This window comes from Oncorhynchus mykiss, chromosome 21 (genome assembly GCF_013265735.2).
Source record: "Oncorhynchus mykiss isolate Arlee chromosome 21, USDA_OmykA_1.1, whole genome shotgun sequence".
Classification (NCBI taxonomy): domain Eukaryota; kingdom Metazoa; phylum Chordata; class Actinopteri; order Salmoniformes; family Salmonidae; genus Oncorhynchus; species Oncorhynchus mykiss.
The window spans coordinates 52,657,623-52,680,620 of NC_048585.1; positions in this window are offsets into that span (position 1 = coordinate 52,657,623).

Genomic DNA, 22,998 nt, shown 5'->3' on the forward strand with positions numbered 1-22,998 from the left:
TGTTTCTCACGTGCAAGGCAGGGGTATATGAAGAGTGTGACCTAAGCTTGCCTTGTCACACTAAAACCCGAGACAATCATGTTTTGTGGTTGACTTGGACTCAATCCCCCAGAGCTAAGCAGGAGCGATATCCAAGAAGTACCCTCCAGAGGCCAGTCATAACAGCCTCTACTCTGTCTCTTTCTGCTTCCCTGACCCTCTCTCTCCCCTTCTCTCTCTCTCCCCCCCTCTCTTTCTCTCTCTCCCCCTCTCTTTCAGCTTCTCTATCTCTCCCTCTCTTTCTCTCTCTCTCTCTCTCTCTCTCTCTCTCTCTCTCTCTCTTTATCCTTTCATAACACAGAGAGAGTGTGAGCCTTAAAGGATCCCTATAAAGACTGTGGGTAGCTTGTGAAGTGACAGGAAGTAGAGTGCAGGGATTCTGGAGTGCATGTTTGAATTGTTTTTCTCTCCCTACATATATCTCTCTCCCTCCCTGTGACTTTGACCCCCACCTCGGTGAAGGAGTAGCTGACCGATTGAGGCCAGAGTAGCTGTACTGTAACTGTAGTTGTAGTTGTACTGTAGCTGTACTATATCTGTACTGTAGCTATACTGTACCTGTACTGTAGCTGTACTATATCTGTACTGTAGCTATACTGTACCTGTACTGTAGCTGTACTATATCTGTACTGTAGCTATACTGTACCTGTACTGTAGCTGTACTGTATCTGTACTGTACTGTAGCTGTACTGTAGCTGTACAATATCTGTACTGTAGCTATACTGTACCTGTACTGTAGCTGTACTATATCTGTACTGTAGCTATACTGTACCTGTACTGTAGCTGTACTATATCTGTACTGTAGCTGTACTGTAGCTATACTGTACCTGTAGTGTAGCTGTACTATACAGTATCTGTACTGTAGCTGCACTGTAGCTATACTGTACCTGTACTGTACCTGTACTGTAGCTGTACTGTAGCTGCACTGTACTGTAGCTGTACAGTTTTGTACTGTAGCTGCACTGTATCGTACTGTAGCTGCAGTGTATTGTACTGTAGCTGCACTGTATTGTACTGTAACTGTACTGTAACTGTACTGTATTGTACTGTAGCTGCACTGTATTGTACTCTAGCTGCACTGTATTGTACTGTAGCTGCACTGTATTGTACTGTAGCTGCACTGTATTGTACTATAGCTGCACTGTATTGTACTGTAGCTGCACTGTATTGTACTGTAGCTGCACTGTATTGTACTATAGCTGCACTGTATTGTACTGTAGCTGCACTGTATTGTACTGTAGCTGCAGTGTATTGTACTGTAGCTGCACTGTATTGTACTGTAGCTGCAGTGTATTGTACTGTAGCTGTACTGTAACTGTACTGTATTGTACTGTAGCTGCACTGTATTGTACTGTAGCTGCACTGTATTGTGCTGTAGCTGTACTGTAACTGTACTATATTGTACTGTAGCTGTACTGTATTGTACTATAGCTGCACTGTATTGTACTGTAGGTGCACTGTATTGTACTGTAGCTGCACTGAATTGTACTGTAGCTGTACTGTAGCTGCACTGTATTGTACTGTAGCTGCACGATATTGTACTGTAGCTGTAAATGTACTGTACTGTAGCTTTACTGTAGCTGCACTGTACTGTAGCTTTACTGTAGCTGCACTGTATTGTACTGTAGCTGCACTGTATTGTTCTGTAACTGTACTGCAGCTTTACTGTAGCTGCACTGTATTGTTCTGTAGCTGCACTGTAGCTTTACTGTAGCGGCACTGTATTGTTCTGTAATTGTACTGTATTGTTCTGTAACTGTACTGTAGCTTTACTGTAGCTGCACTGTATTGTTCTGTAACTGTACTGTTTTGTTCTGTAACTGTACTGTAGCTGTACTGTAGCTGCACTGTATTGTACTATAACTGTACTGTATTGTTCTGTAACTGTACTGTATTGTTCTGTAACTGTACTGTAGCTTTACTGCAGCTGCACTGTATTGTACTGTAACTGTACTGTATTGTTCTGTAGCTGCACTGTATTGTTCTCTAACTGTACTGTATTTTTATGTAACTGTACTGTATTGTTCTGTAACTGTACTGTATTGTTCTGTAACTGTACTGTATTGTTCTGTAACTGTACTGTAGCTTTACTGTAGCTGCACTGTATTGTACTGTAACTGTACTGTATTGTTCTGTAGCTGTACTGTATTGTTCTCTAACTGTACTGTATTTTTCTGTAACTGCACTGTATTGTTCTGTAACTGTACTGTATTTTTCTGTAACTGTACTGTAGCTTTACTGTAGCTGCACTGTATTGTTCTGTAACTGCACTGTAGCTTTACTGTAGCTGCACTGTATTGTTCTGTAATTGTACTGTATTGTTCTGTAACTGTACTGTAGCTTTACTGTAACTGTACTGTATTGTTCTGTAACTGTACTGTATTGTTCTGTAACTGTACTGTAGCTTTACTGTAACTGTACTGTATTGTTCTGTAACTGTACTGTACTTTAGCTGCACTGTATTGTACTATAGCTGCAGTGTATTGTTCTGTAGCTGCACTGTATTGTACTGTAGCTCCACTGTATTGTACTGTAGCTGCACTCTAATGTTCTGGGTCTTGGCTGGTAAGGTTATGTGTTAATATTCCCTGGGTCTTGGTTGATAAGGTTCTATGTAAATATGCTCTGGGTCTTGGCTGGTAAGGTTCTATGTTAATATGCTCTGGGTCTTGGCTGGCAAGGTTCTATGTTAATATGCTCTGGGTCTTGGCTGGTAAGGTTCTTTGTTAATATTCCCTGGGTCCTGCCAGGATGTCATCAACTGTCAGTGAAGGAGCTTGTCTCTCAGGGATGTTGTACTTAGATGCATTTGTTCTTCAATGTATTGGAACATATTGGGTGAAAAGGATCAAAACATCTGACCCCAAATCAGTTCTTAATACATTGAAGAACAAATGCATCTAAGTACAACATCCCTGAGAGAGAAGCTCCTTCACTGCCAGTTGATGACATCCTGGCCAGACCCAGGGCATATTTACGTAGAATCTTACCAGCAAAGAGCCAGAGCATAATAACACAGAACCTTACCAACCCCATGGGGGTTTTGCATCCTGACCTGATCGACACTAATTAGGCTGTCTAGAGAATCAGCGATGCCTACATGTCCATGAGGCAGAATGACACATAGCAGTCCTCAGTGGTGTTAACTACCCTACATACTGATTTAAGGTCAGATTTGTGTTTCCCAGAACTGTTTGTACAGTCTACTTCTACCTGAAGTGTCAGCTCACTGGGAATTCAGGGCTTAGCCCCAGGTTTAATAGTATGCTTCCTAGAGATAGTCCCTGGAGCACTTCTAAAGTGATGATGTAGTCATAAAAATATTTTTGGTGGAGCGTTATAAAAAAAGTGTCTGTTTAAAAACAACAGGAGCATTCAACCTGTCAGTGAGTTTTAACAGTGTCCTGTGCTGTACACAAACAGCCTCAGCTTTTCCCTAGCCTATTATCATCTGTGCCGCTACACTCTCCCCCTTCTCCCTTCCTTTCCTTCCCTCTCTCTGCTCACTCTCACACTCTCCCCCTTCTCTCTTCCTTTCCTTCCCTCTCTCTCTCTGCTCACTCTCACACTCTCCCCCTTCTCCCTTCCTTTCCTTCCCTCTCTCTGCTCACTCTCACACTCTCCCCCTTCTCTCTTCCTTTCCTTCCCTCTCTCTGCTCACTCTCACACTCTCCCCCTTCTCCCTTCCTTTCCTTCCCTCTCTCTGCTCACTCTCACACTCTCCCCCTTCTCCCTTCCTTTCCTTCCCTCTCTCTGCTCACTCTCACACTCTCCCCCTTCTCTCTTCCTTTCCTTCCCTCTCTCTCTCTGCTCACTCTCACACTCTCCCCCTTCTCTCTTCCTTTCCTTCCCTCTCTCTGCTCACTCTCACACTCTCCCCCTTCTCTCTTCCTTTCCTTCCCTCTCTCTGCTCACTCTCACACTCTCCCCCTTCTCTCTTCCTTTCCTTCCCTCTCTCTGCTCACTCTCACACTCTCCCCCTTCCCTTCCTTTCCTTCCCTCTCTCTGCTCACTCTCACACTCTCCCCCTTCTCTCTTCCTTTTCCTCCCTCTCTCTGCTCACTCTCACACTCTCCCCCTTCTCTCTTCCTTTCCTTCCCTCTCTCTGCTCACTCTCACACTCTCCCCCTTCTCCCTTCCTGTCCTTCCCTCTCTCTGCTCACTCTCACACTCTCCCCCTTCTCCCTTCCTTTCCCTCCCTCTCTCTGCTCACTCTCACACTCTCCCCCTTCTCCCTTCCTTTCCTTCCCTCTCTCTGCTCACTCTCACACTCTCCCCCTTCTCCCTTCCTTTCCTTCCCTCTCTCTGCTCACTCTCACACTCTCCCCCTTCTCCCTTCCTTTCCTTCCCTCTCTCTCTCTGCTCACTCTCACACTCTCCCCCTTCTCCCTTCCTTTCCTTCCCTCTCTCTCTCTGCTCACTCTCACACTCTCCCCCTTCTCCCTTCCTTTCCTTCCCTCTCTCTGCTCACTCTCACACTCTCCCCCTTCTCTCTTCATTTCCTTCCCTCTCTCTCTCTGCTCACTCTCACACTCTCCCCCTTCTCCCTTCCTTTCCTTCCCTCTCTCTGCTCACTCTCACACTCTCCCCCTTCTCTCTTCATTTCCTTCCCTCTCTCTCTCTGCTCACTCTCACACTCTCCCCCTTCTCCCTTCCTTTCCTTCCCTCTCTCTGCTCACTCTCACACTCTCCTCCTTCTCCCTTCCTTTCCTTCCCTCTCTCTGCTCACTCTCACACTCTCCCCATTCTCTCTTCATTCCTTCCCTTTCTCTCTCTGCTCACTCTCACACTCTCCCCCTTCTCCCTTCCTTTCCCTCCCTCTCGCTCTGCTCGCTCTCACAAACTCTCCCCCTTCTCTCTTCCTTTTCCTCTCTCTCTCTCTCTCTGCTCAGTCTCACAAACTCTCCCCCTTCTCTCTTCCTTTCCCTCCATCTCTGCCTGCTCTCACAAACTCTCCCCCTTCTCTCTTCCTTTCCCTCCCTCACTCTCTCTCTGCTCACTCTCCCCCTTCTCTCTTCCTTTCCCTCCCTCTCTCTCTCTGCTCACTCTCACACTCTCCCCCTTCTCCCTTCCTTTCCCTCCCTCTCGCTCTGCTCGCTCTCACAAACTCTCCCCCTTCTCTCTTCTTTTCCCTCCCTCTCTCTCTCTCTTCTCACTCTCACAAACTCCCCCCTTCTCTCTTCCTTTCCCTCCCTCTCTCTCTGCTTGCTCTCACAAACTCTCCCCCTTCTCTCTTCCTTTCCCTCCCCCTCTCTCTGCTCGCTCTCACAAATTCTCCCCCTTCTCTCTTCCTTTCCCTCCCTCCCTCTCTCTCTCTCTACTCGCTCTCACACTCTCCCCTTCTCTCTTCCTTTCCCTCACTCTCTCTGCTCGCTCTCACAAACTCTCCCCCTTCTCTCTTCCCTTCCCTCCCTCTCTACTCGCTCTCACACTCTCCCCTTCTCTTTTCCTTTCCCTCCCTCTCTCTCTGCTCGCTCTCACAAACTCTCCCCCTCCATTTCTCTCTCCGCTCCCCTTATCTCCCTTCATATCACTCACTGATGCTTGTTTTCAGGAGGGGAAAACAAAAGAGGCTTTTCCCTGAGAAAGACAGAAGTGTGGCGATGTAGTCGCTCTGCTGTTACATAAAAATTAACATTCAGCAGAGAGCGATGGGGCTGACACAGGAAGCGATGGGGCTGACACAGGGAGCGATGGGGCTGACTCAGGGAGCGATGGGGCTGACTCAGGGAGCGATGGGGCTGACTCAGGGAGCGATGGGGCTGACTCAGGGAGCGATGGGGCTGACTCATGGAGCGATGGGGCTGACTCAGGGAGCGATGGGGCTGACTCAGGGAGCGATGGGGCTGACACAGGGAGCGATGGGGCTGACACAGGGAGCGATGGGGCTGACACAGAGAGCGATGGGGCTGACACAGGGAGCGATAGGGCTGACTCAGGGAGCGATGGGGCTGACTCAGGGAGCGATGGGGCTGACACAGGGAGCGATGGGGCTGACACAGGGAGCGATGGGGCTGACACAGGGAGCGATGGGGCTGACACAGGAAGCGATGGGGCTGACTCAGGGAGCGATGGGGCTGACTCAGAGAGCGATGGGGCTGACACAGGGAGCGATGGGGCTGACACAGGGAGCGATGGGGCTGACACAGAGAGCGATGGGGCTGACACAGGGAGCGATGGGGCTGACTCGGGAAGCGATGGGGCTGACTCAGGGAGCGATGGGGCTGACTCAGGGAGCGATGGGGCTGACACAGGGAGCGATGGGGCTGACTCAGGGAGCGATGGGGCTGACTCAGGGAGCGATGGGGCTGACTCAGGGAGCGATGGGGCTGACAAGGGAGCGATGGGGCTGACTCAGAGAGCGATGGGCGCTTCATCTTATCACCAACACTGCAGAGCTTTGGAGCCGGGTACAGAATCTTGGTGGCACAGCATCTTCCCGGCTCATTGCCAGGATCATAGAAGGTTGTGGGACACTTCCTGGATCTCAGAACCCTAAGGGCACAGTCTTTTAAGAGACTGGGCTATGGCCCCACTACACTAGGCCCTCTCCAGGGATTAATACTGAAGATTTAGCCTGTCAAACTAAGAGGGTTTTATTTGTTTATGTGGTTCCACAATAGCTTTTTTTTACAGGAGCAGCAGCTACTCTTCCTAGTGTCCACAAAGAAACACAAAACATGACAGGTAACACAACACTGATAAACTGATAGATGAGGGCGGTCACACACATTTAAAATACGATACACAAACAATACAACAAAAAATGTACAAACAATATAACACTAAACAATGTGTGTAATTGTGTCTGTGTGTGAGTCTGTGTCTGTCTGTCTGTGTGTTTGTGTGTGTGTGTGTGTCCCCTCACAGTCCCCACTGTTCCATTAGTTGTTGTTTAGCGCAGTTTTTAAAGGTCATTTGGCTGTTTGCTTCAGTAATTGTAGATGGAAGGGTTTTCCATGCGATCATGGCTCTGTATAATACTGTGAGTTGCTGTGAATACGTTTTGGATTTGGGACTGTGAAGAGACCCCTGGTGCCATGTCTTGTGGGGTATGTATGGGTGTCTGAAGAGACCCCTGGTGCCATGTCTTGTGGGGTATGCATAGGTGTCTGAACTGAATGTTATTTGATTATGTAGGCAGTCTGGAATTTTCATCACAGTAATATTTCTCCTAAAAACTAGGAGAGAAGCGGTAACTCTCTCGTTAAGCCTGAACCAGGAAATACTGGCATGCATGTTGTTGATGTTATTTATTTACAGTGTATTTGGAAAGTATTCAGAGCCACTGACTTTGTCCACGTTTTGTAACGTGACATACTTATTCTAAAATGGACTAAATCGTATTGTTTCCCTCGTCAATGTACACACAGTGAAAATGAAAAAGAAAAACAGGTTTTTAGATACAGTGGGGAGAACAAGTATTTGATACACTGCCGATTTTGCAGGTTTTCCTACTTACGAAGCATGTAGAGGTCTGTAATTTTTATCATAGGTACACTTCAACTGTGAGAGACGGAATCTAAAACAAAAATCCAGAAAATCACATTGTATGATTTTTAAGTAATTAATTTGCATTTTATTGCATGACATAAGTATTTGATCACTTACCAACCAGTAAGAATTCCGGCTCTCACAGACCTGTTAGTTTTTCTTTAAGAAGCCATCCTGTTCTCCACTCATTACCTTTATTAACTGCACCTCTTTGAACTCGTTACCTGTATAAAAAACACCTGTCCACACACTCAAACAGACTCCAACCTCTCCACAATGGCCAAGACCAGAGAGCTGTGTAAGGACATCAGGGTTAAATTGTAGACCTGCACAAGGCTGGGATGGGCTACAGGACAATAGGCAAGCAGCTTGGTGAGAAGGCAACAACTGTTGGCGCAATTATTAGAAAATGGAAGAAGTTCAAGATGATGGTCAATCACACTCGGTCTAGGGCTCCATGCAAGATCTCACCTCGTGGGGCATCAATAATCATGAGGAAGGTGAGGGATCAGCCCAGAACTACACGCAGGACCTGGACAATGACCTGAAGAGAGCTGCGACCACAGTCTCAAAGAAAACCATTAGTATCACACTACGCCGTCGTGGATTAAAATCCTGCAGCGTACGCAAGGTCCCCCTGCTCAAGCCAGCGCATGTCCAGGCCCATCTGAAGTTTGCCAATGACCATCTGGATGGTCCAGAGGAGGAATGGGAGAAGGTCATGTGGTCTGATGAGTCAAAAATAGAGCTTTTGGTCTGAACTCCACTCGCCGTGTTTGGAGGAAGAAGAAGGATGAGTACAACCCCAAGAACACCATCCCAACCGTGAAGCATTGAGGTGGAGACATCATTCTTTGGGGATACTTTTCTGCAAAGGGGACAGGACGACTGCACCGTATTGAGGGGAGGATGGATGGGGCCATGTATTGCGAGATCTTGGCCAACAACCTCCTTCCCTCAGTAAGAGCATTGAAGATGGGTCATTGCTGGGTCTTCCAGCATGACAACGACCCGAAACACACAGCCAGGGCAACTAAAGAGTGGCTCTGTAAGAAGCATCTCAAGGTCCTGGAGTGGCCTACCCAGTCTCCAGACCCGACCCAATAGAAAATCTTTGGCGGGAGCTGAAAGTCCGTATTGCCCAGCGACAGCCCCGAAACCTGAAGGATCTGGAGAAGGTCAGTATGGAGTAGTGGGCCAAAATCCCTGCTGCAGTGTGTGCAAACCTGGTCAAGAACTACAGGAAACATATGATCTCTGTAATTGCAACCAAAGGTTTCTGTACCAAATATTAAGTTCTGCTTTTTTGATGTATCAAATACTTATGTCATGCAATAAAATGCAAATTAATTACTTAAAAATTATACAATGTGATTTTCTGGATTTTTTTTAGATTCCGTCTCTCACAGTTGAAGTGTACCTATGATAAAAATTACAGACATCTACATGCTTTGTAAGTAGGAAAACCTACAAAATCGACAGTATCAAATACTTATTATCCCCACTGTATGTTTGAAAATGTAATGAAATATCACATGAGTATTCAGATCCTTAACTCAGTACTTTGTTGAAGCACCTTTGGCAGTGTTTACAGCCTCGAGTCTTCTTGGGTATTTTTTTTATGACACTAGAAACTTGGCACACCTGTATTTGGGGAGTTTGTTCCATTTGTCTCTGAAGATCCTCTCACTCAAGGACATTTAGAGACTTGTCCAGAAGCCACTCCTTCATTGTGATGGCTGTGTGCTTAGGGTTGTTGTCTTGTTGGAAGGTGATCCTTCACCCCAGGCTGAGGTCCTGAGCACTCTGGAGAAGGTTTTTAATCAAGGATCTCTTTGTACTTTGCTCCATTTATCTTTCCCTTAATCCTGACTGGTCTCCCAGTTCCTGCCACTGAAAAACATCCCCACAGCATGATGATGCTACCACCATGCTTCACTATAGGGATGGGATCAGGTTTCCTCCAGACGCGACAGTTGGCATTCAAGCCAAAGTGTTCAATCTTGGTTTCATCAGACCAGAGAATCTTGTTTCTCATGGTCTGAGAGTCTTTGGATGCCTTTTGGCAAACTTCAAGAGGGCTGTCATGTACCTTTTACTGAGGAGTGGCTTCTGTCTGGCCACTCTACCATAAATGCCTGATTGGTGGAGTACTGCAGAGATGGTTGTCCTTCTGAAAGGTTCTCCCATCTCCACAGAGGAACGCTGGACTCTGTCAGAGTGATATTCGGGTTTTTGGTTACCTCCCTGACCATGGCCCTTCTCCCCCGATTGCTCAGTTTGGCCTGGCGGCCAGATCTAGAAAGAGTCTTGGTGCTTCCAAACTTCTCCCACTTAAGAGTGATTGAGGCCACTGTGTTCATGGGGACCTTCAATGCTCCAGAAATGTTTTGGTACCCTTCCCCAGGACTTTGTCTCGACACAATCCTGTCTCGGAGCTCTACGGACAATTCCTTCAACCTCGTGGGTTGGTTTTTGCTCTGACATGCTCTATCAACTGTGGGACCTTATATAGACAGGTGTGTGCCTTTCCAAATCATGTCCAATCATTTGAATTTACCAGAGGTGGACTCCAGTCAAGTTGTATAAACATCTCAAGGATAATCAATAGATAAAGGATGCACCTTAGCTCAATTTCGAGTCTCATAGCAAAGGGTCTGAATTCTTACAGTTGAATTCGGAAGTTTACATACACTTAGGTTGGAGTCATAAAACTCATTTTTCAAACACTCCACAAATTTATTGTTAAAAAACTATAGTTTTGGCAAGTCGAAGTAATTTTTCCAACAATTGTTTACAGACAGATATTTTCACTTATAATTCACTGTATCCCAATTCCAGTGGGTCAGAAGTTTACATACACTAAGAGGACTGTGCCTTTAAAAAGCTTGGAAAATTACAGAAAATGACCTCATGGCTTTAGAAGCTTCTGATAGGCTAATTGGCATCATTTGAGTCAATTGGAGGTGTACGTGTGGATGCATTTCAAGGCCGACCTTCAAACTCAAACTGCATTTTTGCTTGATGTCATGGGAAAACAAAAAGAAATCTGCAAGGACCTCAGACAAAAATTGGGGAATGTGGTGAAGAAATAAAAGCTGAAATATATTATTCTCGCTACTATTATTTGGACATTTCACATTCTTAAAATAAAGAGGTGATCCTAATTGACCTAAGACAGGGAATGTTTACTAGGGTTAAATGTCAGGAATTATGAAAAACTGAATTTAAATGTATTTGGCTAAGGTGTATGTAATCTTCCGACTACAACTGTATGTACATATTTTTTTTTAAATGTATAGATTCGCAAACTTTTCTAAAAACCTGTTTTAACTTTCTCATTATGGGGTATTGTGTATAATTTAAAGAGGATTTTTTATTTATTTAATATATTTAGAACTAGGCTGTAACGTAACAAACTATGGATCAAGGGAAGGGGTCTGAAAAATTTCTGAACGCACTGTATGTGTGTATGTATGTGTGTGTATGTATGTGCATTTAAGGGAAAGAGGTCCTGCTCTGTTTTGAGCCAGCTGCAGCTTTACTAGATCTTTCTTTGCTGCACTTGACCGAACACACACTATTTTCACACACTATTCTCTCTCTCTCTCTCTATACACACACACACACACACACACACACACACACACACACACACACACACACACACACACACACACACACACACACACACACACACACACACACACACACACACACACACACACGTACTTGCCAACACAGCCCCCTCTGGATCAGAACTGGATCCCTCTGGATCAGAACTGGATCCCTCTCCCTTTTGTCAACCGCTTCTCCATCTTGTCCTTTCTCTCCCTCTTGCTACAAACAGGAACATTATTGAAAACAACAAATACATTATTTTTGTCTAATCAACTCCACCCTCTAAACAGGCTGTGCCCAAATTGCCTGGAGAACCTATTTTCCACGCGGCACGGAGAGAGGAAAATTGATGCGATTATTCAAAGCATCACTTTGTTTTTCAACGTTCTATAATTTCCTCCTTGAAAGAAGCCAGCGAAGCCAAGGAGTGAGGAGTGTTAGTGAGTGTTATTGGCAAGAACATATTTTGTCCTCCACATGTTGTTTTACCTTTTAGAAATGAAATTGCTTTATGTGTCTTGGTGTCATAAGGTGTCATAAGTATTTGGACACATTTCTTAAGTAGTCAAAAGTTTAGTATTTGGTCCCATATTCCTAGCACGCAATAACTACATCAAGGTTGTGACTCTACGGATTATCATGAACTAATCGTGATGAAAAAAATATCATACCTGCAAGACATGCTAACCTCTCACCATTACCAATAAATGTGGAGGTTAGCATTTTTTGGGTGGGTATGATATTTATGCCTCTGTAATGTTCTCCCTCATCATTATTCACAAATTCATGATTATCCATAATCATCCCACACACACACATATACTTTACATGCAAAAACACATTTCAAGAGCGACTGAGCACATCAACTTCTCACGTGTTTTCTCTGTTGCTCATTAAGACAAATACAATTTCAATCTATGGGTTGTGGTTCAATGTGGCAGCTACTGATGCTTGTTCCCAATGAGTCACCATAGGAACAAAGCCAGTATCACTTCCTCAAAATAGTCTGAATGAATCTAACACAAGAAATCTGTAATACATTTCCACGTTTTTGCAGAGGAGGTTTTAGTCACTGAATTTTACATCTAGCTAAGGTGTTTCTTGCAATATTTTTCAAGTGTTGCGTTATGTAAACAAAGTCTGAGCCGCTACACTGGTGGGCAATCTGTCTCACTGTTTCAAATCACCACCGCTATGTGTTAGCGGGCAAGTGATCATTCTCTAAATCAAAAACCCAACCCGCAAGTAAGTCAAAACTCTATTTTGGATGGGATTGAATTTATGATCAAAATGATCCTACTAACACTTTGTAGTAAATTCTGACACTACAATAAAGGTTTTTGACTAATATCGAAGCCGAAATGGCCATTTTCCATCAGAGAAGTTGTTTATTGCCTTCAGTTTCTCTTTAAGGGCACACCAACATACGCTGCCCAGCACATTTGGTTATTTTTGAAGTGGGAACAAAGCGTACATTTCCTGACCGGTAAAAGGAAACGTTTTTTTTAAACTTTCTGAGAACAGAAGTGAACCCTTGCCTGTTCTGGGAACGTTTATTTTTTTTACTTTCTGAGAACAGAAGTGAACCCTTGCCTGTTCTGGGAACGTTTATTTTTTAAACTTTCTGAGAACAGAAGTGAACCCTTGCCTGTTCTGGGAACATTTATTTTAAGGTTGCAAGGATATTCTGAGAAGGTTTTATTCTGGTTCCTTTTTCTTTTTCCTGGGAGGTTTTGTTAACGCTCTGAGAATGGAAATTATGGCTAAATTGGAGGTTTTCCAATGACTTCCTTAAAACTTTCACTGAATGTTTGAATCAGAATTTTAATACCACTGCTAGCTTGTTTTGGGTTAACATTTTTTAAACTCCAAGCACAGATAGGACACATAGAAATGAATTTCATTAATCATGCATTTCTTTTTTTATTGTGACACAGCGTGAGTAAGATTCAAACCTACAATCTTCTGTTCTCTACCCATGGAATTCATCCACTGCACCACCAGCATGAAGCTAGCAGGCCAGGTTTTTTTTTTTACAAATGCAAAGCTATTCAAACAGACCCCATTTTAAAGGAAACAATCACTCAGGTGTGGCCAATTTGTGGGTGCGGTCAACACACTTGAACACACTTAACAAGGTAGAGGATAGAGAGTTTTGTTCTTGCTAAGAACGGAATGTATATGTTTTTAAATAACATTCATAGGAGTTTTCTTAGTTTTCTGAACATTACTAAAGTTTTACTGTGTTTTCTATGGAACATTTATTCACATTCTGAGAATGGAATATTTGTTTTGAAATAACATTTTTAAAACTTTCTGTGAATGTTCTAGAGTTTTCTGTTTTTTTATGGAAAGTTTTCCAAAAGTTTTAAGATCAATTTGAGAACCTGACTTTAAATAAAACCACGAGGAAACCTGTAGAAAACGTTATGCTGAAGTACTGAAATTCACTCAGAAGAACATTGTTTCTTAATGTTCTTGAAACAACTTGAGAACATGACTTTATATAGAACCTTGAGGAAACCTGTAGGAAAGGTTTTGCTGAAGTACTGAAATTAAAAAAGTTTGTGGTCTTACACATATCCTTAAAAATATACAGTTGAAGTCGGAAGTATGCGTACACTTATGTTGGAGTAATTAAAACTTGTTTTTGAAAAACTCCACAAATTTCTTGACAAACTATAGTTTTGGCAAGTCGGTTAGGACATCTACTTTGTGCATGACAAGTCATTTTTCCAACAACTGTTTACAGACAGATTATTTAACTTATAATTAACTGTATCCCAATTCCAGTGGGTCAGAAGTTTACATACACTAAGTTGACTGTGCCTTTAAACAACTTGGAAAATTCCAGAAAATGAGGTCATGGCTTTAGAAGCTTCTGATAGGCTAATTGACATAATTTGAGTCATGGGAAAATCAAAAGAAATCAGCCAAGACCTCAGAAAAAAAATTGTAGACCTCCACAAGTCTGGTGCATCCTTGTGAGCAATTTCCAAACGTCTGAATGTACCACGTTCATCTGTACAAACAATAGTACACAAGTATAAACACCATGGGATCACACAGCCATCATACCGCTCAGGAAGGAGATGCGTTCTGTCTCCTAGAGATGAGCGTACTTTGGTGCGAAAAGTGAAAAATCAATCACAGAGCAACAGCAAAGGACCTTGTGAAGATGCTGGAGGAAACAGGTACAAAAGTATCTATATCCACAGTAAAACGTGTCCTATATGGACATAACCTGAAAGGCCGCTCAGCAAGGAAGAAGCCACTGCTCCAAACCCGCCATAAAAAAGCCAGACTATGGTTTGCAACTGCACATGGGGACAAAGATTGTACTTTTTGGAGAAATGTACTTTGGTCTGATGACACAAAAATAGAACTGTTTGGCCATAATGACCATCGTAATGTTTGAAGGAAAAAGAGGGAGGCTTGCAAGCCGAAGAACACCATCCCAACCGTGAAGCACGGGGGTGGCAGCATCATGTTGTGGGGGTGCTTTGCTGCAGGAGGGACTGGTGCACTTCACAAAATAGATTGCATCATGAGGTAGGGAAATTATGTTGGTGTATTGTGTATTGAAGCAACATCTCAAGACATCAGTCAGGAAGTTAAAGCTTGGTCGCAAATGGGTCTTCCAAATGGACAATGACATCAAGCATACTTCTAAAGTTGTGGCAAAATCGCTCGAGGACAACAAAGTCAAGGTATTGGAGTGACCATCACAAGTCTCTTACCTCAATCCGATAGAAAATGTGTGGGCAGAACTGAAAAAGCGTGTGCGAGCGAGGAGACCTACAAACCTGACTCAGTTACACCAGCTCTGTCAGGAGGAATGGGCCAAAATTCACCCAACTTATTGTGGGAAGCTTATGGAAGGCTACCCGAAACGTTTGACCCAAGTTAAACGATTTAAAGGCAATGCTACTGTCACGCCCTGACCTTGGAGATACTTTTTAGGTCTCTATTTTGGTTTGGTCAGGGCGTGAGTTGGGGTGGGCATTTCTATGTTTTGTGTTTCTATGATTTTAGGTACCCTTTTTCCCACCTGTGTTTGTGGGAAGTTGACTTTCTTTATGGCACTTAGCCCTAAGCTTCATGGTTTTATTTTGTAGTGTGTATTGTTTTGTTCGGTGTCTTTTCTTAATTAAAGAACATGTATTCTCACCACGCTGCACCTTGGTCCTCTCCTTTCATCAGCCGTGACAGCTACCAAATACTAATTGAGTGGGAACGTGATGAAAGAAATTAAAGCTGAAATAAATAATTCTCTCTACTATCCTGACATTTCACTTTCTTTAAAATAATGTGGTGATCCTAACTGACCTAAAACAGGGAATTCTTACTAGGATTAAATGTCAGGAATTGTGAAAAACTGAATTTAAATGTATTTGGCTAAGGTGTATGTAAACTTCCGACTTCAACTGTAGGTGCTGGGCAAACAAAGAATACTAATAAAGAACAAAAACACTACTGAAGCTCCCAATTCACCACTTTATTGACAATGTTTCGATCCGGAACAGATCTTCATCATGTCAAACAAACTGAGTCATCACTTCCCAAAATAAACACATTTCTCCTTACACACATGGTTGGCATGGAGAAAAAAAAAAACTATTCACTTTTGTGCACAATCAATTATAACTTAATCCAGGGGTACATATGATTATAAAGGATTATATGCATACACATGTGTTCACGTTCAAATCTAGGCAACAGTAAAAAATATAATTTTAGAAACTGTTGGAATACATGCCCACACGCCCATTATGTGCAGGAGGTGCGGAGGCCATAGATATCATTCCAATGACCTATATCAAAAACAATTAGCTTATTTCTGATAATGTGATATGAATGAGGTGGGCACAGATAGTAGTTACAAAGGTAAAATACAGTGTAGACATTGTGAATGTTGTAAATGACTATTGTAGCTGGAAACGGTTGATTTTTGTATGGAATATCTACATAGGTGAACAGAGGCCCATTATCAGCAACCATCACTCCTATGTTCTAATGGCACGTTGTGTTAGCTAATCCAAGTTTATCATTTTAAAAAGCAAATTTATCATTAGAAAACCCTTTGGCCATTATGTTAGCACAGCTAAAGAAGCAATAAAACTGGCCTTCTTTAGTAAACTAGTTGAGTATCTGGAGCATCAGCATTTGTGGATTCGATTACAGGCTCAAAATGGCAAGAAACAAATAACTTTCTTCTGAAACTCATCAGTCTATTATTGTTCTGAGAAATTAAGGCTATTCCATGAGATACATTTCCAAGAAACTGAAGATATCTTACAATGCTGTGTACTAATCACGTCACAGAACAGCGCAAACTGGCTCTGTCCAGAATAGAAAGAGGAGTGGGAGGCCCCGGTGCACAATTGAGCAAGATTACAAGTACATTAGAAGTGTCCAGTTTGAGAAATAGACGCCTCACAAGTCCTCTTCTGGCAGCTTCAATAAATAGTACCTGCAAAACACCAGTCTCAACGTCAACAGTGAAGGGGCAACTCCGGGATGCTGGCCTTCTAGGCAGAGTTGCAAAGAAAAAGCCATATCTCAGACTGGCCAATAACAAGAAAAGATTAAGATGGGCAATTGAACACAGACACTGAAAATACTCTAGATACATTCAGTAACATAATACGAATATTCATTGACATTTTGGAGTTGTTGCAAGATAAGAGAAACCAAATACAATCTTTAAAGACGTTTGAGTGAAAGGTCTAACTGGCGTCTTTAAGTGGCCACACATCTCTCCAAAGTGTGCAGAGTTCCTAAGTCATTTTAATGCACTTTTATGACTACAGGAAAAGCCTTCAACTTTTTTTTAGCTCTCCTAGCTTTGCCGTTGAGGAACGGAAGCGAGCACCCTTGTAGTTTTTTGTTTGGAGCACAGCCCTGCGTCCCCACCATCACACAACTGCTGTTGTTGTTTAAGCATTCCAAACATTTTCCGATATAAATATAAATCTGAGTCAGGTGGGCATCATTTGAAAGCTTCTTGTATCGACAACATGACTAGCTAAGTTATAAATACAATCTTACGGAGTTAGGCTTTCAAATGGCACTTCAGACATTCAGGTTGTAATTTTGGTGTGCATAGAATGGGAGTCATTCCAAAGTGTGTGTGCTGCAGCTAATTCTATTCACAATACGATAAACATGCAGGTTGACGGTTGATGTTAATTATCACGATTCTTGTCCTGGAGGCAGAATTCACCTTAGATATGCCAGCAGCAAAATCTAAATTGTCTATATGGTCTTAATTTAAGGTTAGGGTTAGGTTTAAAATCAGATTTTATGGGCCTCCTGAGTGGCGCAGCATTCTAAGGCACTGCATCACTACAGATCCTGGTTCGATACTGGGTTGTGTAACAGGAGACGCACAATTGGCCCAGTGTCGTCTGGGTTAGGGGAGGGTTTAGCCGGCCGGGCTGTCCTTGTCCCATGGTGCCCTAGCGACTCCTGTGGCGGGCCGGGTGCATGCACGCTGACACGGTCGCCAGGTGTTGGGTGTTTTCTCTGACACGTTGGTATGGCTGGCTTACGAGTTAAGCATGCATTGTGTCAAGAAACAGTGGGGTTGTGTTTCGGGAGATGCACGGCTCTCAACCTTTGCCTCTCCTGAGTCCGTACGGGAGGTGCAGCGATGGGACAAGACTGTATCTACCAATTGTGGAGAAAAGGGAGGTAAAAAACAAACCAAAACGTTTTTGTGGCTGTGCCAGCTGGTGAGCATTCTGCAAAGCTGCCTCCAGAACAAGATTCATGATGTAAAACACTAACCTGTGGCAAACAGAGGCTCATTATGTCCAGGACACCCCAGGATATAATGCATGTCATCCTAGCTGTGAATCAAACACAGCGATCAGAAGTATTGATACTGTAAATTATATTTACAAATATGGAAAAGTGAAGTGCAGTCAGGGCTGTGTAGAGTCAGGGCTGTGTAGTTTGCTTGTATTTATTATTATAATCTTCAACATCTCATCTTTCAGAACACATCAACTCCTCTCAATTTACAGCATCTCCCTCACTCAGACAACAACAAATGTGCAAACGTTTCCCAATTAGTGGGAGCGATGGGGGCAATTTCTGGTCGCAGGCGGCGCTCAAAGTTATACCAGCTGTCAGTCAAAACCCATACAGAGCTGTGAAGTGGAGCATCTGTGCTCTGACTGTACAGCCACTGAGTTCCAATTTAGGTGCTTATCAATGACAGAATCTGCCATTTACAACCCGTATACGGGATGACAGGGGCTGTGAGTGGAAAGAGAAAAGGGGATACCTAGTCAGATGTACAACTAAATGCATTCAACTGAAATGTCTTCCGGCTTTAACCCAACCCCTGTGATTCAGAGAGGTGCAAGGGGCTGCCTTAATCGACATCCCGGGGAGCAGTTCTACAGCAGTTATACAGCTGACCCATCTTTGACCCATCTATGAGGTGGCCTAGTGGTTAGGGTGTTGGACTAGTAACCGAAAGGTTGCAAGATCAAATCCCTGAACTGACAAGGTCTGTCGTTCTGCCCCTGAACAAGGCAGTCATTGGGTTAACTGTCATTGGGTTAGGCTGTCATTGAAAATAAGAATTTGTTCTTAACTGACTTGCCTAGTTAAATAATGGTAAAAAAAATATAAAGAAATCAAGAGCATCCTGATTGGTTGCATCACTTCCTGATATGGTAACTGCTTGGTATCTGACCATAAGAGGGTAGGGCCTATGGCCCAGTACATCACTAGGGCCAAGTTTCCAGCCCCAGGACCTGTATACTAGGTGGTGTCAGAGGAAAGCCCAAAACATTGTCAAAGACACCAGTCACCCAAGTCATAGACTGTTTTCACTGCTACCATACGGAAAGCAGTACCGGAGTGCCAAGTCTAGGACCAAAATGTGTTTTGTACACTGCTGCCACTCGCTGTTTATTATCTATGCATAGTCACTTCACAGCTACCACGTATTTGGCGCATGTGACAAATAAAGTTTAATTTCATGTTCTTGGGAGTTACCTGCCTTGCTCAAGAGCAGAACAGCAGATTTTTACACCTTGCCAACTCGGGGATTAGAATCAGCGACCGTTCGATAAATGGTCCAACACTCCTAAAGTTGTGGGAAGGTGGTATGACAAAGAAACTATAGGACAACCACGCTGTCACCAAGTTCTAAGAAACATATGGTTCTCAGAACGTTATGTGCTAGCTGGGACTCTCTCTCACTCTGTCTCACAACATACACACACGTTCTTGCCAATACACCCCCCGCTGGATCAGAACGAGGTGTCCGTGGTGAATTTAGGCCACCTTCATTTTGGCAACCGCTTCTCCATCTTCTCCATTCTCCTCCTCCTTCTTGCTACAAACATTATTGAAAACGACAAACATTGTGTCCAAACGACCCTCTACACGCACTGTGCCCAAATTGTCTGGAGAAACTCTTTTCCACATGGCACGGAGAGAAGAAGAGGAATGCGATTATTCGAAGCATCACTTCGTTTTTCATTATTCTTTCATTTCCTCTTTTGAGCTCCTTGAAAGAAGCCAGGGAAGCCAGGGAGTGAAGAGTGTTAGTGAGAGTTATTGGCGAGAAGCATATGTTGCCTTCCCCATGTATAGGGCAAGGGAATGAGATCTGTGTCTGTTTTATCGCCAGGCTGCCTGATTGTCCTCAGACCCCTATGGGAGATCTATATGAGATTCACATGCCCTCAGCGAATTCAACTTGGCCTTGTATGCGGTACAAATCACATTATTGTGGAAGCACTTCCTCTAAGAGTATGAATGAGGCTGTTTGAGAAGGTTTGAACCCTAAGAAATCTGCCTAAACACAGTTTGAAGTACAATACCAACATAGCTACTATAGTAGGTCAAAGCTGTGTGCTGGAAAACCTTGGTAGAGCATGGGTGGAGTAGGCATTGTGGTGCTCATGTGAATTTCCTTTATTTTTTTGGCTTCAGACCAATGTCTACTTCTCACTTAAAACATAGTTTTAAGGTTTTTAATAGATTTAAGGACAGAATGCTCAGATAGGCTAAAGATGCTAACTGTGCGGTAGTTGTGTTGTGAGTCTCATCTAAGTGTTGCAGTGTTCCAGAGTAGTGTTGCTGTGGTGATTTGATGTTGGTTTGTGTGCGTGCGTTCGTGTGTGTGCCTTGCGTGCGCGTGCCCCCCTGGGCGTAGAGAACGATATAATGTCCTAAAGGAACAGACCTGTAAATGTCCTGATCACTAACATGGAGGATTGGGTTATCTATATCTTAGTAGCTTTTGTGACTTGGTTTTAGCTGTCTTACCTTGCCAAGCCCTTATTTATGTAGTGGGAACCAATATGTTGACATCTCCTTGAGAGTTATTACAGTGGGAAGAGGTTGAGAAGAGAGTTGATCTGCCTCTGACCTTGTAGTATGGTCCTTGTCTAATTGAAACTATTAGAGAAAACGGGCTAAGATCAGGAGAGAGAGAGAGCGAGAGCGAGAGCCGAGGAGAGGAGACTGACTTTTTGTCTTTCTTTACTTAAACAATCTCATTTAATTTAAACCCCCCCCCCCCCCCCCTTAAAAAAAAAATATATCCTGTACTGCATACATTTACCATACTCACCTTTCTATCTACCACATTATACAAACCAACATCACAATACCCACTCCTACAACTGTATATCCAAAACGTCTTCCCCAGCTATACAGACAGCCCCCCCAACACACCACATCTCCTCACACATCTCTACACATTTGATAATTTTATAGAACTCAAACTCAACACTAAGGCGCGCAGAGACCATCCCAGGATGATGCGAATTTTCGCAGCTTTTTGTTAAAAATCACGCAACATTTCAAAGTCCTGCTACTCACGCCAGGAATATAGTATATGCATATGACGGATTTAATCGGGAAAAATAACCAATTGTGATGTTTATGGGACATATAGGAGTGCCAACAAAGAAGCTCGTCCAAGGTAATGAATGTTTTATATTTTATTTCTGCGTTTTGGGTAGCGCCGGCTACCGCAAAATCTGTTGTTTACGTGTCGTGCTGGTATTTTGGGGGGTGCATGCTATCAGATAATAGCTTCTCATGCTTTCGCCGAAAAGCATTTTACAAATCTGACTTGGTGGCTAGATTCACAACGAGTGTAGCTTTAATTCAGTACCTTGCATGTGTATTTTTATGAAAGTTTGAGTTTTATCGAGTACTTTACTCAAGTACTATAGGTGGCGCTCTGAAATTTCCGCTGAGCTGTCCCTGTGCAGGGACCACCTCCATAAGAAGTTTTAAACAATAGTAAAGAGTATGTTAGCTTTACCTTTGACCCTGTTCCTCCTTGTTAGCCAAATAGCTAATTTTGCCTGAACAAACAGAAAATTCAACAACACACATTTGGCTTCCTCCTTACTCGAATACCTGTATCCCATTATAAACATCCCAACAGTAAACACCACCCCCAACCTCTCACACAGACATTCCAACAGATACATTAAAGGCATTAACCTGGTGCACACAGAAAACACATGAATCACAGTTTCTTTCATTTTACAGAAAAGACACCCCTGCCTGATTCCCGGTTCAACCCGTGCCAACCAGCTGTTAGTGGCCAGGGCTCCATGTAGAACCCTCCACTGGAGGTCCCCTGACCTCTTTGGTACTGGGGGTTTGTAGAGCCCCCTCCACCTAAAATCCACCATACTCTCTGCCCCACATACCCCCTGCCACTGATGTGCCTTCACTCCTGTTAGGATCCTAATGTTCCTCACCTTAACCCAGAGGTTGTAGAGGGCTTTACCTTCTAATGTTCCTCACCTTAACCCAGAGGTTGTAGAGGGCTTTACCTTCTAATGTTCCTCACCTTAACCCAGAGGTTGTAGAGGGCTTTACCTTCTAATGTTCCTAACCTTAATGCAGAGGTTGTAGAGGGCTTTACCTCCCACCCGCTCAAACTGCCCCAGGCTCGGAGTGTTAAAATCTAACAAGTCCTCCATACCCCCTTGCCAGTCCCTAGTCTCTGCCGTCACCTGCAGTGGTGGAAACATTGGTGGCCCCTCTCCCTTTGGCCGCTCAAACATCCCCCTTACCGGCTCAGACAGTGCCTCCTGAACCTCCTCCAGGAATCTCTCCAGCAGCCTAAGAGACGTTATTCCTGTTTGTTGTGCCAAGACTTCCGGGGTTTTCCACCCGTCCTCTCCCAGCAGCTCAGGTCACCCAGCCTTTGTAAACCCCCTGCCATCAGTTGCCTCTGCAGGGTGGCCGACTGAACCGATCTCAAAGGAATGGCTGGGTTGTGGAAGATAGGCTCCTCCCACACCCATAGCCCAGACTCCACACCCCCTTCTCGTATGGGCCTTAGCAGCTGCCAGGCCCTCAGAATTGCAGAGTAAAAATCTGAGAGACCTGCTGTACTCAGCATCTCCAGCTTCATGAGGAACAGCTGCAGGTCCAACCCTAATCCGCCAGCTCTCCTCAGCAACGCGCATGCTGGTTCCCTCCAGCCAACATCAGCATGGTACAGCAGTCTCTGCACCACCTTTAGCCTGAAGCTGCCATCCTGCTCTCCAGTTCCACCAGGCCCTGTCCTCCTTCATGAACGGTCATGTACAACACTGCTGCCTTCAGCCAGTGATGGCCCGACCAGAAGAAGTCCACCTGCTTGCGTTGCAGGTCTGCGAGCAGACCGGCGAAGGGATTGAGGACAGCCAGTTTATGCCACAGGGAAGATGCCACCAGGTTGTTAATTATCAGCACCCTCCCTCTGTATGACACATGGGACAGGAGCCACCTCCACCTGGCCAGTCTTAACACCACTGACTGTGACAGCCCCTCCCAGTTCTTCCTTACCCACTTCTCCGA